Source organism: Nannospalax galili, unplaced genomic scaffold (genome assembly GCF_000622305.1).
Source record: "Nannospalax galili isolate Female #2095 unplaced genomic scaffold, S.galili_v1.0 scaffold9, whole genome shotgun sequence".
NCBI lineage: Eukaryota > Metazoa > Chordata > Mammalia > Rodentia > Spalacidae > Nannospalax > Nannospalax galili.
The window spans coordinates 3,098,607-3,115,984 of NW_008360332.1; the positions used below are offsets into that span (position 1 = coordinate 3,098,607).

Below are 17,378 nucleotides of genomic sequence, written 5' to 3' on the forward strand. Positions count from 1 at the left end.
ATTAACAGGAGTTATGGGAGCAATCTATGAGAAAGAAAGGCTTTGAGTTTATGTGAAACTCAGTGGAATGGTGATTATGAGGGGGCATTGCTTTTAATTTGCTTCCTTTTGAGTATCATAATTATAATGGTATAAAATTTTTATAATCCTTTACAGATAGTTATGCATATTTAAACACTTGATGTATACAGAATAACTCATGCGGCCTGTTACAATGGCGGATATCTTTTACAAGTATTAATTATAAAATGGTGGTCTTAAAATACATGTGATTATATCTTCTAAATAATATCATTAAGTGAAGTACACCATAATCATTTTTATATTATGCTTTAAAGCATCCTGAATTTTGACACTGTATCTCCACCTTTTGGGTAATTTTGAACTTTCTTGGACAGAATTTACTGAGAGAAAACCCAGGGAGCCCAGAGGATAATTAAAAACTTACTGGTTTTGCCAAATGTTTTCATATGTTTCTGCTCTCATGGAAAATGAGTTTTCATTTAGTTTCAGCCTCCATGGATGGAAAAGCAAAAAATGAAAACCAAACCTAGTAACTGTCAACCAATTCTAGTTATTTGGCCCTGGCACATTGGTTTGATTTGGTCTAGAGCTTTCAAGACAGGGTTTTCTAGAGCAGGGAATACCAGCTTCAGCTGAAGCACCATCCAACAGCAATGAAGAAAAAGGGACCAGGTTACATTTAGGATGTAATCAAACTAATTTTACTTCTGTGTCTGAGCTAGAAAATAGAGTCATTTCACATGCTTTTTCTTTTTTTTTTTTCTTTTCTTTTTGACTTCTCAGGTAAAAATGTGTTCTCTTTAACAGTCCAAACCTTCCCTCTTTGATAGTTTTCTCCATCTGTGTGGTTCAAAATCCTGATAAAGTTTGGCCCACAGTGAAGACCCCGCATCGTTTCTTCATTCCACCTCTCTGCAGCACCTTTTAGACCTGGTTTATTCACATCCAAGCCTGCTCGACTGGTGCAGCGAAGATACCACGGAGTGGGATTTACTGGCTTATGTTCCTCAAAGGATTTTGTCATTATGTCCATTTTCATATCTCTTCAAATTCATTACCTTGTTACCTAAACTATTATTACTCATATTTGTATTTTAACAAGTACCTGATCACTTCTCTGCAAACAAAGATACTTGGATGACAAATAGCTTTGAAAATTAACATTATTTCTGTATCAGAAATACATGAACCCATTGAATAAAGTAATCTTTAGTTTCTTAAAGTTGTTTAAATTAAAAACATGCATTTCTACAGTTGGAAAAACATGTATGGTTAAAATGTTTGAAGCCCATCAATCTCTTTAACCACATAAGCTAATGAGTTCCTTCTGCTCTTCTTTGAATGAAATCACCCAGAGTGGATAGATGTTGATTTAACATGAAACGAATGGAAATGGGTGTTTCCTTTGTAGAATTTATTTTTAAAAACAATTAGCTAGTATTATGAATACATCAATGATTTTGCCATTACTTAAATAATAATATAAATTAAGCCATTGCATTGATTGGACTTTAGGAATTGTGTAACACATTCCAAGTCCCCTGATGTGGCTCACATCTGCAGATATTATTAAGCTGCCCAGTTCATTTTTTTTCTCCTACCATAACACCTGTATTGCTATAAATTGTGTTTTGAATTGTCATGAAGTGTCAGGTAAGCTATGTTTTCTGGGTGTGGACTGTTCCTTTGTAAATGGCAGGTTTGTGGCTAACAGCTTAATCTTGAATATATCAATTCAACTCTGTCCTTTCTTGTAGATATACTGAGAAAGATGAATTTCTATGATACATAAAGAGCAAAGAAAGAATTTAAAAACCTTTATTATTTAAAATAACTAGAGAAGGGATACTGTTAGATGTATGTTAAAAAAAAAAAAAAACAGAGCAAGTGTATATTCTTAGGGTGAACAAGATTTAAACATTTGGAGTTATAGATATATATCCTATTGAATCAAGATTAGAAATCCTTATGGGTCAATTTCTGCTCCCTGTAATTTTACTCTCTTTCGCTAAGTTCTTCTATCTTTCCAGCCTCTTTGTGGTGTGTGTGTGTGTGTGTGTGTGTGTGTGTGTGTTGTGATGGAGTCTCCTTAGAAACAGTGGAGGCTGATTCACTTTACATCTTCAGCACCAAAGAGTATCAGCCCTATGAAATGTGGACAGTGGATTCTTTGATTATTTCTGGGAGATTCAAATAAATAAGTAAATGAGCCAACACATGCCCATTTTAATTGAGCCAAAGATGTCAAGTGATTGCTTACTAAACTCACTGAATAAAAACTTCAACCTAAATTTTGCTTCCCCAAAGGCAAAATAGGATAGCAGGGTCTGAGCACCCACTGAGGCTTCTTGAGAATCACCCCGATGAATGAAAATCTTCAAAGCTGAACAAAAGAAAGGCCTAAACTTTTTTTGGTAAATGTAAACTATTAGTAGTTTCCCTGCATATATCTATTAGATATACTGTGTTTACGATACTAAATAATACCTTTTAAAGGGTACTGTAACATAAATGACATTGGAGGTCTGACAAGTACCTTTCTGCCTCCTTTTTGGATTAAATTGCCTGCCTGAATTTTCCAAGGCGGACCAGTTGCATGCATGGCTTTTGACTGTTGTAAAAAAGTAAGCACATTGTGATGTTTCACACTAACTTGGCATAAGTGTATGCTTTTTTTCAAGACTACTTGAATCCCTGCAAGGATGATATTTGAATTGTGTTACTTTTGTGAAAATAGTGAAGAAAAAAAACACACCACCATCAAGGTAGGTGTGTGTGTGGGGAGGCGGGACTGGGTTACCAAGAAGGTTGTCTTCATCTCAGAGTGATAATGATCCGACCACACACGTCTCAGTTACTTGGGTGTATGCACATTTAACCTCAGATTTTCTGCAAGTCTAGAACAAACTTGACCAGTATTTGAATGACTTTAGTGCTGCAAACACCTGGCTCCGTGACAAAATGCAAATGCTAATTGCTATTCAGGATCTTCCCGTCTTTGGAGCAATCTCCTGTTGACATTTTAATAACATTGTTTGGAATGATTTCTGAAGTGCGGCGACTGCAATGTACCCGCAGTAACAAAAAGTACTCATCCTTTTCTGAGATCAAGTTTAATCTAGTTTTCCAGAGGTCTCAAAACTAGGAGAATTAGTTTCTCTGGAAAACCAAGGTAAATGGCTGCCTTCATCGGCCCACTCCGTGCTTTATAAAAACTTACTTGCTTTCAGCCAGAAATCTTGTAATTTAAAAAAAAAAAAAAAGCCAGATTTGATCTTTTCCTCATGGGCAGGAGACACTTAAGGTTTTTCTAGTGCGATCTGCCTGGTAGTGAGTGGTCTGGTTCCGACCGTTTGCTGACACTCCCAACAGCGAGGGTCAGTCAAGGAAGTGAGAGAGCAAAAGCAGTTTCAGTGCAAGGAAACGACGGGAACAGACATCACAGCACTGGGAATGTACAGCGAGCAAAGAGCCCGCAGTCTCCTTTTTTCCGCTGCATATCCTGGCGAGTTTAATAAAAAACAAACAGAACCCTCTTGTGAAATATAGTCAATAAAGTCAAAGTTTAGCCAGCTCTGTGTAACTACAAAGAAAAAGTCATCGCAATTAAAAAAAAATGTAACTTTTCCTTAACGAGCGCGCCGGAAATCTCAGGTATCAAAGACGCATTAACCCCGGAGCGTCCCCTACGCCGCCGGACGGAGGCAGCGGCGGCGAACAGACCTCCTTTCTCCAGCGATCAGCCACACAAAAGGAGGGCTGCGGAAACTTAGTTTCGGGGCCTCAGGCTCGGGTCGCGCGGAGCGGAGAAAACCTGGAAACGGGGTGGGTAAAAGACGCATCCAAGCTTCTGGGCCAGGTCCGGGCAGGGAAGGAGCTCCTGGGCCCCGGGGGATAGAGAGGAGAGGGGAGCGGGGCTCTGCTGCCGCCCGCAGCTCTCCCAGGGCCGGGCCCCCTGAGGCTGGAGCGCCGCGCTCTCCCCCTGCACAGCGATCCCCCAAATAAAAGCAATGTTTGCAAAGTGCGTGTGTGCGCGCCGGCTGTAGAGCGTGCAGCGGGCGCGCGGAGACCCGGACTTGGGGGGAGGGGGATGGGATGCGGAGGGTGGAGGCTGGAGGCCGAACCCCGGGACTTGGAAAGAGGGGCGCCAGGCGATCGCCAGGGGAAGGAGAGGGGAGGGGCGCCGGCCCGCCGGTGGTGCGCGTTCCGCGGCCGTGCGCGCGCCTCCCTTGCCTCCACCGCCGCCTCCCCGAAAGCCCCGCGGCCGCCCCACCGGGCCCAACCGGGCCGGCCTGTCCTGGGGCGGCTGCACGGCCGTCGCCACCTCCACCCGAAAGGCTCGATCCCCGGTAAGTGTCCCCATCGCTCCACCTCCTTCCCTGCGCTCAGGCGCCCCGCGCCGCAGCTGCTCCCGTGGAGTGGAAAATGGCCATCGGGCGGCAGTGAGTTCTAAATCATCTACCCCGCGTTTTGGACTCAGCTGCAGCTCAGCTTCGGAGTTTGCAGGGACCCCGGGGCTGGCAGAAGCCGGAGGGGAGCGAGGGATCCTGCTCAGATGTTTATATGATTAGTAGCACCGGGGGCGAGGGGGGGGCAGGGGGTGGGGACTTTCAGCACAAGCCTGAGTCCGTGTCAGGACTTCGCGCTCCCCGCCTCTCTCCCTCTCTCTCGCTCTCTCTCTCCCCTTGCTCTCACTCTCTCCGCGCTCACACACACACACACACACACACACACACACACACACACACACACGCAGAGGTGCCCAGCGCCATCGGGAGCTTACCGGAGGATTCTTGGCGATTGTTGCGGGGCCCTGGGTCCCTGAGCGGCTGTGCGTTGGCGCCGCTCTGCCCCGCTGTTCCCCACCGCTTCCCCGGAGCCCGACTTCCTCGCTTCTTGCATCCCTGGAGCCCCGGCGCGGGGAGATCCGACATGTGAGGACGGGCGGGCGGTGAGCGGAGCCCCAGGCCGCAGGGGCGGCGCGAGCGCGGGATGCAGGTCCGGCCCGCGCGTCCCGGGCTTGACTGAGTGACTCCGGGACTTGGCCTGGCGCCCTGCCGCCGAGCTCCAGCCGCTTCCCGTGGACTCCCGCGTCGGCGCACCTCTGCCAGCCGCGCGCTCCTCCGTGCATCTCTTTATTTTGATTTGATTTTCATTTTTGGCTTCGGAGCGGGCGTGCGGTCCGAGTGTCGTGCGCGCGTGGGAAAAGCCCCCAGTGACGCGGAGCGGAGAGTGGGAAACTGCGGGAAGATGTTGACCTAAATTCTCTAGTTTGTTTTTTTCTGGAAGCTGTTCTGTCACTATGGAACTTGGCTTGATTTAGAAATTAATGTGGTAATTTACAGCCACTCTGCCAGGCAGGAAGATTAAAAACACTGTAGCCCGAGGACCAGAACACGCCGAGGAGCCCCGCGGACCGAGTCAGGCCGGCCAGCCTCCCGCGCCCGTGTCCCCGCGCCACACTGGCCCTGCCCCGGGGCGCGCTCGCACACGGAGGTAAGAGCCAACCCTCTGCCTGCTGCCCAGACCTGTTTGCAGGGCGCCTCCGGATGGGGTTGGGGTACTCGGAGGTGGCCGCGTCTTGGGCGTCCTCGGGGTCTCCGGAACCGGGGACAGTCCCACCCTCCCCGGCGACATCGATCCGCAGAACTCCGCGCGGTGCATCCCGCTCGCCTAGCCGCGTGCGGCTATTGTCACACTCTCGGGGACCAGGCTGGCTGCTGGGGACCGGGAGGGACCTTCCCAAACCGTGCATTTGCGGGGGGGGGGGGGATTTCTTCCAAAGCTTGGGGATAGGAAGGTGCCCTTCGAGCTTTGCGCAGCGGGGCTGGGGAGGGGGCGGTCCGCGCGCCCCCGGCCGGGCTGTCCTACTCCGGGTGTGGGTGTCAGGCCCGGCGGCTAGGGTCCCCAGGCTGTCGCCTGGTAGAGTGGAGAAGCGGACCCGACCGTGAGAAGGGCTACTGAGTTCTTGCGGGCTGTCCTTGCTTCTTCTCTGCGATGCAGAGAGGCGGGGATGCCAGCAAGGCGCAGCCAGAGGTGGCGGCGCGGGCGCTGGGGCTGGCGGGGATTAGGAGCGGCGGGCTGCGGCGGCCGGGGGGGAGCCGGGGGACCTGGTGGGGAGGGTGGCGGGGCTGGGGGACCCGGCGGGCCACGGCCAGGATGGAGAAGCTCCCGGACCCGCAGTGAGAGGGCAGCAGCGGGCCGCGCTGGGCCTGCGGGAGAAGTTAAGGGGCGTGGGCTCCGGGCAGCCCGGGGTGGGAGTCTGCTGTGCCGGGTCCGAGCCCCCGCGTGCGAGCGGCAGGGTGGAGGAGGAGGCCTGGGAACAGCGCGAGGTCAGGGGGACCCTTGGGGTCCCGGGCTCCGAGATCAGCGACCCCCAGGCCCGGGAGGAGGACCAGCCAAAGGACGAAGGCGGCCCTGAGTATTTCTGGAGCGCGTGCCAGGCTCCTGCGCTTGGGACCAGTAAAGTTTGTTCCCTCCGCTGAACTACAGGGTTTGGGCTGGAAGACGTCGCTGGAGGCTCTAGTTTGTGCAGTGTCTCGCAGCAGAGGCTGAGGCACGTGTCTTCCTGGATGGTGACAGTCCTCGGTCCAGCCTGTCCTCTAAAGCATCGTCCTGCGCTGCCCGGCGTTTCCCATCCCTGCCTGGTGGGGACTCCTCCCCCTTCCTCTTTTCGGCTCTCCCCTTCTCCCGGCCCCTTCATTCCGTTCCTCCGGATGCAAACCCTGCCGGCTTGCATTCAGACCGAGCAAATGTTTTCCTCCTGCTTCTTGAAAGGTGTCAGGCTGCTGAGCAGCTTCTGCGCGCAGCCTGGGAGCGCCGGGGCCGCCACCCAGCAGATGCTTCGCGTTACAAAGGCCAGGTTTCCCCCGCACGCTCCTCACCCCGCCCCCACACCTTTTTCTTCTGCATTTTTTACGCGCGGGGTGCCTCCGCTTTTCCAGAGGCGTCTGTTTCCCAGTTAGTTGATTCATTCATTTTCCCCTTCAGTGTTTTAAGTCTCGTGCCGGCACCTCCGAATTGAAGCTACGCATCTCGAGTTGCAACCACGAAGAAAGAGAGGCACGCCGGTTTGGTAAATGATTACCAGTTGGGAGAGCGCTTGCTAAATCCGGGTTGAGTAAACCTTAAAAACTGGGCGCTAAAGAGACGCTAACTGATCCATAGGAAAATAGAAGTTTTTGTGCCGTTCGTGGCAGCGTTCCAACTTGGATAGGATTGTTTCGACCTAGCTTGCCAAAGGTAACTTTGGCACTTTAAATTTAGTGTTCTTGTAATGATTGTTAGGTATCCGTAGAGACCCTTCTAAGAAAATCTGCTTAAGTTCAGGTGTGTTTTCCAACTTTTTGTCTTCCCTCTCTCCACCGTCCAGTAAACCGGTGCGTGTTGGAAAGAATCCTGCGGAACAAATGTTCTGTTGTTGAGTAGCGGCTTCAGACATTCCGATTCTCATCTTTTGTTGCTCCCCTCTAAAAGAGATGCCATTTCACATCATTCTGCACAAATTGTTTGAATTAATGCAAGTGTGAATTCTTACTGTTTGAAGGGGACTATTAACATATCAAAGGTTTCTTAGCATCAGTTCAATTGAGAAAACTTCAGCCTGTCTTCCTGGGCTTCCAAGCCGAGCCCCAAAGGGCAGTGAGAATTGTAAAGGCTGAAAATCGGGAGGAGGATTCAGGCTGTGTTTCCGAACTTTCTACTGTTTTGTAATTATGTGAGCCAAAAAGCATTGTCCATTGCTGTGGAGCCCTTGCAAATGGCAAGACAATTATTTTCTGTTGATAAATGGTTTGTTCCTAGAAAAACGGTGACCTTTTGTTTTATGATAGTCACTGTTGCCCGTCTTCTGGTGCCTTTACTGGGGAAGCCTTACTGTCTGACCTAAGGCTTTCCTAAGTCCCGCACTTTATTCTATTAGTAAAATTAGAAAGACTTCCAATTAGTTTTATAAAACAATAGAGATTTTGTGATAACATATTGAATTGCCACACACAGGAAACAAAATACATACTTGGCTAAATTCAGAGAGGAGAAAACCTAGGTGAGCTTGTTGAAAATTAAGTACAAATAGCTTTATTAATACAGTCTCTATTACTAGTACAGTCTTGGAAACCATTTCTAAGTGACAAACACCCCACATTTTATGGATTCTATTTAAATAGAGATAATTCTGTTTAGATACAGAACTTTGTTTCATTTTTTTATTTTGTCAAACCCTGAACACCCTTTTGTTCAGCTTAAAAGTTGACTTTCAAGAAAGATACCTAATTTATTTGCTTTTGATTTTTTTTTTTTTAACATCTGTAGAGACCTATAGTGTAGATTTCTTTTAACATCTCAAAACATGAGTGACAAATTGGTGAGAAACTAGACAGAGTCATTTATGGAGAACAGAGGTCAAGGGAGAGCTCTTCTGGGGAGAATGACTTGGTTATTTCACTTAAGTTTTATAAAACTGAGTTTTCAGATAAAGATGGATTTCAAGGAAGGCTTAGGTATTGTAAGCTCCTTCCTTCCCTCCCTTCCCTTCCTTCCTTCCTTCCTTCCTTCCTTCCTTCCTTCCTTCCTTCCCTCCCTCCCTCCCTCCCTCCCTCCCTCCCTTCCTTCCTTCCTTCCTTCCTTCCTTCCTTCCCCCCCCCCCTAGATGGTTGGTGGTTATTTGGGGCTGGAAACTGATTTCTTTCTTTGGAGGAAGGATTATTTGCTGTCTGCTGGCAGTTCAGACTCTGTTTTTATTTTAATAGTGGAAATGAATTCTAATATTATCATTTCAGTGGGGGAAACCCATCATTAATTGTTTAAAATTTTTCATCTTTTTTAATGGGGTGGTGATCGTCCATTTCAGCATAGACCATCACCCTGACATCCTTTATTACACCTTACTTATCTGAACTGTTCAGTAGTCTAAGACATTACAGTGGCTAAAAACAAAACAAGCCCCCGTTGATTCTTGCACTGTTAACTCTGCTTTGAATGCAGAATATTATAAAGAAAACATACCATCCTTTAGAGCTATTAGTGATAATCTAAAAGTTGTCTTAAAAACATTGTTCTTCATCTTATGTGGTGATGATCTTGAATTCAGAAAGTCTCTAAAGCTGTAAAATGCAATGAAAAGCTGATTTCTCAGCATTTACATGACAAAATTAGACTACTTAGAGAAAAAATGTGTCGTAGGAGCCCTTCAGCTGCCATTTGCAGTCACTGGGTTAGTATGTGTTGGGAACAGAAAATGAATGTAGAGATGCGATTGTTCTGGGAGCAGGTAGTTGGGGAATTTGGAATATTGAATCATGTGGGCTAGAACAAACCAATTACTTCAAGTTTTGACATGAGAATTTCTAATAAATAACTTTTTTTCCTGTCTTTGCACTCTACGTTATTAGTGGATTGACATCCAAGCAGAGGACAGAGCTTCTAAATGTAGTAAAAACTAATATAAACACACAGATCTCATATGCAAGTCTTAATTTAAGACAAGCACTTGGAGTTTTTATTGCTGAAATTTTCACAATCAGCAGAAACATTAACACCAGGCTTTTGGGTATTTCTTAAAATGTGTAAGAGTAGGGTTAGGTCTTTAATTGATCATTACTGAGGTGCTCTGTGTTTTTTTTAAAAGACAAGGTATTACTTTAGTGTTATAAATAATATGGGAATGTATGAACTAGAATTGAGATGCGGTGAAAGTCCTTAGTTGCTAGAGATCTGAGCAATAAAATGTTACTACTTTGATTTCTGTTAGAATATTTATTTGACCTGAATTTGAGAAGAGATACTTAAATGATGCCCAGTTTATTAACAGGTGTAGGGTAGAATAAAGAAAATTTATTCCAGTGTGTGGGCACAACAGACCCGTGCCTACCTCTGTTTTCATGTTTAATAATAACCTATACCACTTGCCCAATTGTTGATAAGAACTTCTATTAGGTGTATTCTAGTAAGAATGAAATGTAGTTTGAGAATGGAAACATTTTTCATCCTGCAAAGCTCTGTTTTTAGTTAAAGTTCCTTTCCAGAGGCTTGCCTTCCGCTTCTTTCTTGTGTCTGATTTGGAGTCTGGAAGGGCAAAGCGTTCATTTGACACCTGCCCACTTTTCAGCAGAAAATATTCTTATGAAACAAAAATACATTTCTTTTCAAGGTAATATGTGTTAGAAATAAAATGCATATTTGTGGGGAAAAAAGGTTTACAAGATTATTTGCAAGTATGCCTGTCTAAAGATTTTGTAAATAGAAGATTTTGTCAAAGTACTAAAAATAGCAACTTCAGTTGCTGGGCCTAAAAAAAGACATGAAATCTTCTAGATGATTTGGTCCGTTCAGTTCTTGTGGTATAACTATTAGCTCATGTTGCTTCCGTAACTGTTTTGGAGTTATTTGAAGAAAGATTAAAACATTTCTGCTTGAAAGATAGATTAAAAGCATAAGTTCGTTAGCTTTCCTGTTACATAACACTAATTCTATCAGACCCACCCAAATACTCATCTTTGCAAATAATTCTTGATTAAAGGTTGAAAAAGTATTTAATCATTCTGATTACTATAATTAGAGTGATCTTATCAGAAAAATAAATCGAGACTATTCTCTCAAATCTTTGGTTGTTTAAATTGCGTTCAAAGATTGGTGAAGTATAGTAACTGTTATTTTTTAATGCTTTATGAAACAGCTTAAGGAAATGGTTTAACATAAAGATAAGTAGCTAATTACTCAAATTAGGTATTATGAATTGTAATGTGGTATATTGACCTAGTGTGTTACCAAAGGGGAGGGTAGATCTGATGGAGTTTTCTTCAGTACTATTATCAGGCATTTTGAGTATATAGCTTTTATTAAGCATATGTTATAAACTATAGAAATTCCTTAATGTAATTTTGATGCAAGTAGTTATATTTTAGGCAAGTCATGGTGTCACAAGAATAGCCAGGTCCAATCATACATCATACTTTAAAAAAAAAAATATGTGTTTTTAGGTCATTGGTCTGATCTCATGAAGGTAATAATTTGGACACTATAAATTCTAATTCAATAATTTTTGAAAAGCTTATTTATCAAAAATTGCTCTTGCATTTGGCAAATGAATATTATCTGGAAGAAAAAAAAAGATTGAGGGAACCAAAGTCGTAATATTTTCAAGTGAAATGCAGTTTACGGCAAAATGCTACTAACTGTTTGAAAAGCACAGAGCAAGTTTAGATATGATTTGTTAATTACAACAAAAGTACAGCTTTATGAAGTCATTCAGCTTGCCTTCATAGAGGATTTTATGCATTGTGTAGTGGTAAATAAAATCCTATCACATTTGTATAAATTTTCTCAATTATCAGAACGGCCAAAAAAAATCAGTTTAGGTTGAAAAGCAACAGAAATTAGATTACCTTGGTTAGTAAGAACTTGCTAGCAGTGTCTAAATTGCTTAATAATATCAGAAGTTCCCAGTGTAATGGTTTGGCACCCGTCCTCTGCACATATTTGCTGACTTGGTGATGTTTATTATGAACCTTTTTTCTCTTTCCATTTTTGTCTTCATGGAAGTTGTTACATGACATACAAAAAACTATTTTTACTTCATTGTTCTTGTTCGTTGTAGAGGTTTGTTTTTAGTGACCGCTTTTCTTGATTTCTGCAATTTGTGATCAGTGTTGTGAAATGTTAGATTTTATTTCTTGAATCTAAAGAGATCTCATCCATCAGAAGAGGTAACAAGCTTATTGGCAACAGCAACACATTTTAAGATTTCTTTTTATCACCAACACTAGAGTTATACAGAATCCTTGTTCTTTAATTCTTAGCGCAATAAAGTGGCACAGGCTTCCTTGCTGCAGATAGCTGGGCACCTGTTTTACGACCACCTTGATTCATGTTGGCACTGAGCTTTGCTCTGCGAACATGCAAGAACAGCCACACCAATGCCAAAGCCACCAGGCTGTTTTTAGGTCATGAAGTCAGCTTCCTGGAATATCTAGGGTAACCAGTTGAAAGGGTGTGGGGGGAGGCAGGACACATGTCACTTTAAATAAAGATGTTTAAATCAGATTTCTGCCTGAGGATAAAATTTAGGTCTGTTTTAGCCCGGATGTAATGTCTCCCTCTACAGAGCACAAGGATAATCAGAGCAGGACAAGAAACCCCAGTTGGTCCTGCCGTTCATTATTATTGTTATTCAATCTGTAGTGAGTACCTTATAGACACTAAAATTTACACACACCTTAATCTCTGTGGTGTTTCAGTAGGTTTCCTCAAGTGAAGACTATTTAAGGCTGGGGGGAAAAAATCTCTGGAAGCCTTTTTGAAAGCCTATACTATAGAAATAAAAATATATGGTTAAAAAGCAGGTGGGTTAAGAAGTTAGCACCTTGAAATATCTGACCAAGTCTTAATTCTACTTTAAGATACATCAAATAACTTTGAAAATGATTTTAAAAAATTACCTGATGGTATAAAATAAAGAAAAGGCCATAAAAGTGAACTAAAAGCTTTTGGCTGTGAAGGATGCCCAAACTTGACAAGACTTATCATCAGTCAAGCCAATATTATTTTGTTAGAACAAAGCCACATAGATTCTTTTTCTGAGATGCATAATGAAATCTTTAGCCATAACACTGACAAAAAGATATGCCAGGAGACTCCTAACAAAAAACAGTTTTCTTTTAGCTATCAGATCAGACTCTTCAATCCCTTTCCTTGCCCAGGAAAGCAAGCAGTTTATACTGTGCACCTTTGATACTTCAATATTAGTTGACAATTGCTGGCTAAGAATTAATGCAAGTTTACAATACGATACAGGCATGATTAAGGTATCTTTTAAAAAACTCAGTTGATGGCTTCAATTCTGTTGTACTTGCAAAGGTGTTTTCAGCCTTTAGATCATGAATGCCTGAACTATCCACAGTTTGCATCCTTTTATAGGTCTGTTTACGTCACTCCACACTTCTGATTATTGCTCTAGATTTAGATGACAGAATAATCTAACCCCAATTATGATGAAAATGTCAGTTGGTTGGTGGGGCAGGCTATAGGTGACTTTGCTTTTGAACTAATGCTTTCTTTTTGATAGGATGACAATAGACTCAATTTATAGAGATTATAAAAGAGTTTTGTTTAACAACTAAGCTCCAGTTTTTAATCATTCTTTAATACTTCAGTGCTGTAATAACAGATTTCTGTAAACCAGGTGAGCTATCACAGAATTTTAGATAAAGTGTTTGTTTAGTTGCTATATTTGTTTTATGCCTTCGTCATTCCTCAGCTTCAGTTTACAGAAAGAACCATGTTATAAATGATTTTCTGTCTTCACTTTAAAGCACCGTTTTTTTCCAGTTTTGATTTCTTTATTCCACAGATGTCTTCCACATGGAAATTCAGTTTCTCTGCATTAAAAATCTTCCATTTTTTAGGTTTGTTCCTGTGGTCATTGATTAAAAAGTACAGTTTACATTTCTCATGCATCATTTTCTCCACCGATTTCCCCCTAGCCCTGCGAAGTGCTTATACTTGCTAAGACAGGACTTTCCTCTGTGCTGTTTGTGCATCCCCCCCACCATCTTTATGTTCCTAAGATTTGAACACTTAATTTTTTTTTAGCTCTTAAAATCCTTGGCTTTCTTGTTAATGCCTGCGGCAGCTTGGGCCCATGATTTTTTGTAGTAGTGTGTGTTTATGCGTTTGTATCCTAGTGGTTGTACACGTTTTCATAGAGTTTGCTGAGGGCATCATGTGTGATCTGATAAACGATACACTGGAGATTGATGGGCTGAAAACATTTTGCATCTTGTTTTTCATGTTTAAAAAGATGGACGCTATTCAGAACTACTGGAGATGCATCAACAAGTAGAAATTATATACTAGAATATGATGCCCTAGGCAGTTTTGCTTTACTGAAGTAGTTTTGTCTTCAGAAGTCTCTGGCGTGAGGGGGATATTGTTAGGTGATTTCTTGGGCTAGGTCAGTAGGTGAATAAACAGACATGCTAACAGCCTTCTCTTTCTCTTGCAAGTGCTGCAATACTCACAGTGTTCACAGAATCCACTTTCATGTTGGTAGTGGTTGCAAAACACTTACACAGACTAATTTTCTAAAAACAGAAGTGGAGCAAACTTTGAATGATTCTTAATTCTGCAAAGCCTTTGCCTTTCTATTTTTTCCTTTTTCTCATGGGGAGAGAGCAAATTTATGATTGCTGTGCTGAGGATGGAGCCCAGGGCCTTGCATACACAAGGCAAATGCTCCACCTCTGAGCCACACCCCAGTCCTGTTTCCCTGCTCTGTAACAGTGTGAGGCATGGTGATTCGAGGCTGCAATCCCAGCACTCAGGAGGCAAAGACAGGAGGCTTGCCATGAGTTGGAGGCCAGTATGGGTTACGTAGTGAGACCCTGTATCAAAAAACCAAACCAAACCAAAATAAAAATGAAGAAAACCAGTTTTTATAAACTTACTAGTTCATGTAATGGCAAGCAGCATCTCCTTTTCAGCAATGTTCTGGTTAATACATTGTCCCCAGGTCTTTGAAGCTGTTCTTAACCCTTCCATCTTATGTGTGGTTGGCAGGAATGCACCCCAGTCTCTGTGAACCCAAGAAGAAAGGACATTTGACAGAAGAGGACATTGGATAAAGACAGATCCAAAGTACAGTCTGAATAGTCAAGAAGGCGAAAGGGCATTTTGCAACCTAGATAGCTCTTAAAACGTTGTTTGTTCTTCTAATTAATGAAAATTGTTTTTTAAAAATAATCACTCTCCTCAGTTTTGGACTTTCTCAGGGGAAGAATCAGATAAGCTGGGAGCGCGTTCAGTTTAAAACTGAGCGTCTGTCTTCCACCCAAAGTTGATTCCAAGCTGCCTGCTCTTCTGCTCAGAAGACGAATGAAGCTACAGGGTTTGCCGTTTGCTTTGGGTGTCTGTCATTTTAGACTGCTGCAGTATGAGCAGGAAGTAGCGTCCTTTCCACCACGTGTACTTTAAGTGAACAGCCCCTGGGTGACTTTGGGAAGTTAGTACAGCCCACCTTTTAACCATGGCAGATGATGGAACTGATTATGTGTACTCACAGATTTTCAAGCAAAGCTGTTTCCCTCAAATGAGGAGAGGACAATGTATTAGTGTTACTGTGAAAGAGTGACCTGCATTTTTGCACAGTCTATTCAAACATTTTTGCTAACCCTTGTTATTACCTGCAGAGGGAGCTTGTATATGAGCAAAAAGAGCCAGGGCACTTAAATTGGTAATTTACTCCTTGAAAATTATGTTAAGATTCTTAATTTGTGTGTGTGTGTGTGTGTGTGTGTGTGTGTGTATAAACAGGTAAACAAGGTATTTTGAGTTTGGCCAAATTGTAGTGAAATTTAGTAGATCAGCAACAGCTGTTTATCATTTCCTGTATTCCTAGATTACAAATGTGCCTTTAATCAGGAAAAATAATTAGAAAAATAATAAAGATATCAGATTCATTTTGAGGTTTCTTTTTTTGACTGAAACTCTAGTAGAGGGTAACTTTAAACAGTCTCTATGTCTGTTGTTAACAATGTGAGGTCAGTATTTTAGACAAATTTTCCATGTTATCTTAAACACTGTTAAACAACCAGTCAACAAAAGTAGTAAATTATATCTCTGTATACTTATTGATAGATAAATTGCATGTGCTCTTTTTTCTTTTTCTTTCTTTTTTTTTTTTTTTTTTTTTTTTTTTAGAAGAACATATTTAAACCCTTTTGGAAGGGTCTAGTAAAGGAAAAGATTGAATACACAATAGAAAGAAAGAGGAAATGGGTTATGGAAGGTTTGGGAGAGAGGGGTAGAGCCACAGAGTGGGAGAGGGTGATACAGATGTGGGGAGGCTTACAGGAGAGGAAGCTTGGCTCGAACTCACAGAGATCTGCCTGTCTCTGCCTCCTGAGTGCTGGGATTAAAGGCATGCGCCACCACACCTGGCTAGTGTGCTCTTTTTTAAAAAAACAAAAATGTATCACTTTAGATGAAAGACTTTTGCTTGTTACAGTGAGCAGATCACTTCAGTGACACATAGACAAGGGAACAATCAGGAAGGATCTAACATGAAGTGAGCAGAATTCCTGACTAAATTGGAAAATATAATGGCAGTGAGCAGCATTGGCAGATAGACCTAGACCTGTGTGTGCTCCTTTCATAAACGATAGCAACGAAATATCCTAAGAAATTCTATGCTGAATATTCAGAAATATTTTAATTTTCACACAGGCATTTTGGTAATTAACATTCAGGTCATTTTTAGTAAGCAAAAATTTTCACATCACTTGCATGTTTATTTTTGCTGAGAAATAGAACACTATCAAATTCTATTGACAATACCAGTGTTTATTTTTACATTTTGAGGTAGTAATAACGTTTGAGAATTTGCTTGTTGGAAATTTATACAAAATCGCTCTCTGTTTATGTATTCTTGAAGAGATGGAATAGGTCCTTTCACGTTGATAAATTGGCATGACAGAAATACTTTTTTGTATTTTAAAGAGCTTTGTTTTCTTGATGAAATTCATGTTTTGAGTGTATTATCCCATTAGTTAATCTTTACCTCATATGAAAAGTCAGATCATTACTGTCATACAGAATAACTCTGTAGGTAAGAAAACCTGTTTAATAGAGAGCTTTTTGGCATTGCCATGAATTTTTGTGTATTGCGCTGTGCGTTATCTCAACAAGCCTGTGCTACATTCATGCAGAGAATTTTCCTAACAGGGTAAAAACGTTAGCACCAGTAATTATTCTTCAACAGGATTATGGTGCTGTGGTTGACACAAGTATCCAAATACTCTTTCCTAGTAGAATTATTGATAGGCATTCCTCATTGCCAAGTTTATGTCCTTGTCTTTAATAGTGTGATACAAGGACATCCCTCTTCCTAGGCGCTGGAGACTGGAATCTGGTAGCACACTTTCCTGTCTAATGCCACAGTTCCCTCCCGGCGAGGTAAGGGTTACTGCAGAGTTCTTTCCAGGAAAATTGTGAGGAGAGGCACAGGAATGAGTGCATCACAGAGTACATAACTTCTGTGATGTTATCGGAAAGGCACTGCAAAGGGGAAGTTCCCTCCCATTAGCTTCAATTTAAAGGTAGAGCATTTTATTATTATTATTATTTTTTTCAGGTCAATGGAATCTGAGTTTATTACAAAGAAATGTTACTAAATATTCCTCTTCTAAAAATATCGTTGGTAACTTATTCTGTTGGAAATGTTTGTGAAAGGAATTGATAGCTGCTTTTCAGTTTAGACCAACATTGCCAGTCTTTGTGAGTTATCAGATAATTTTACCAAATACATGATTTTAGAGTAAATGTGTTTGCCAGCTCACATTCATTTGAGCAGCTAGCTCTTT

At 42.4% G+C, this 17,378-nt stretch overlaps 1 protein-coding gene across 19 annotated transcripts in view; it reads left to right on the forward strand.

Moving 5' to 3' along the window:
* The first annotated feature begins 3,446 nt into the window (after window positions 1–3,446).
* Adgrl2 (adhesion G protein-coupled receptor L2) overlaps window positions 3,447–17,378 on the forward strand; it is a 189,784-nt gene continuing 175,852 nt past the window's right edge. For 15 of the 19 annotated variants that reach the window (XM_008826219.3, XM_029560271.1, XM_029560262.1 and 12 more), the window contains exon 1: window positions 5,397–5,520. The gene's annotated coding sequence lies outside the window, so the exon portion shown is untranslated. Of the gene's footprint in view, window positions 3,850–5,396; window positions 5,521–17,378 lie in introns of those variants that run through there. The other 4 variants (XM_029560275.1, XM_029560259.1, XM_029560264.1 and 1 more) reach the window with 4 other exon arrangements.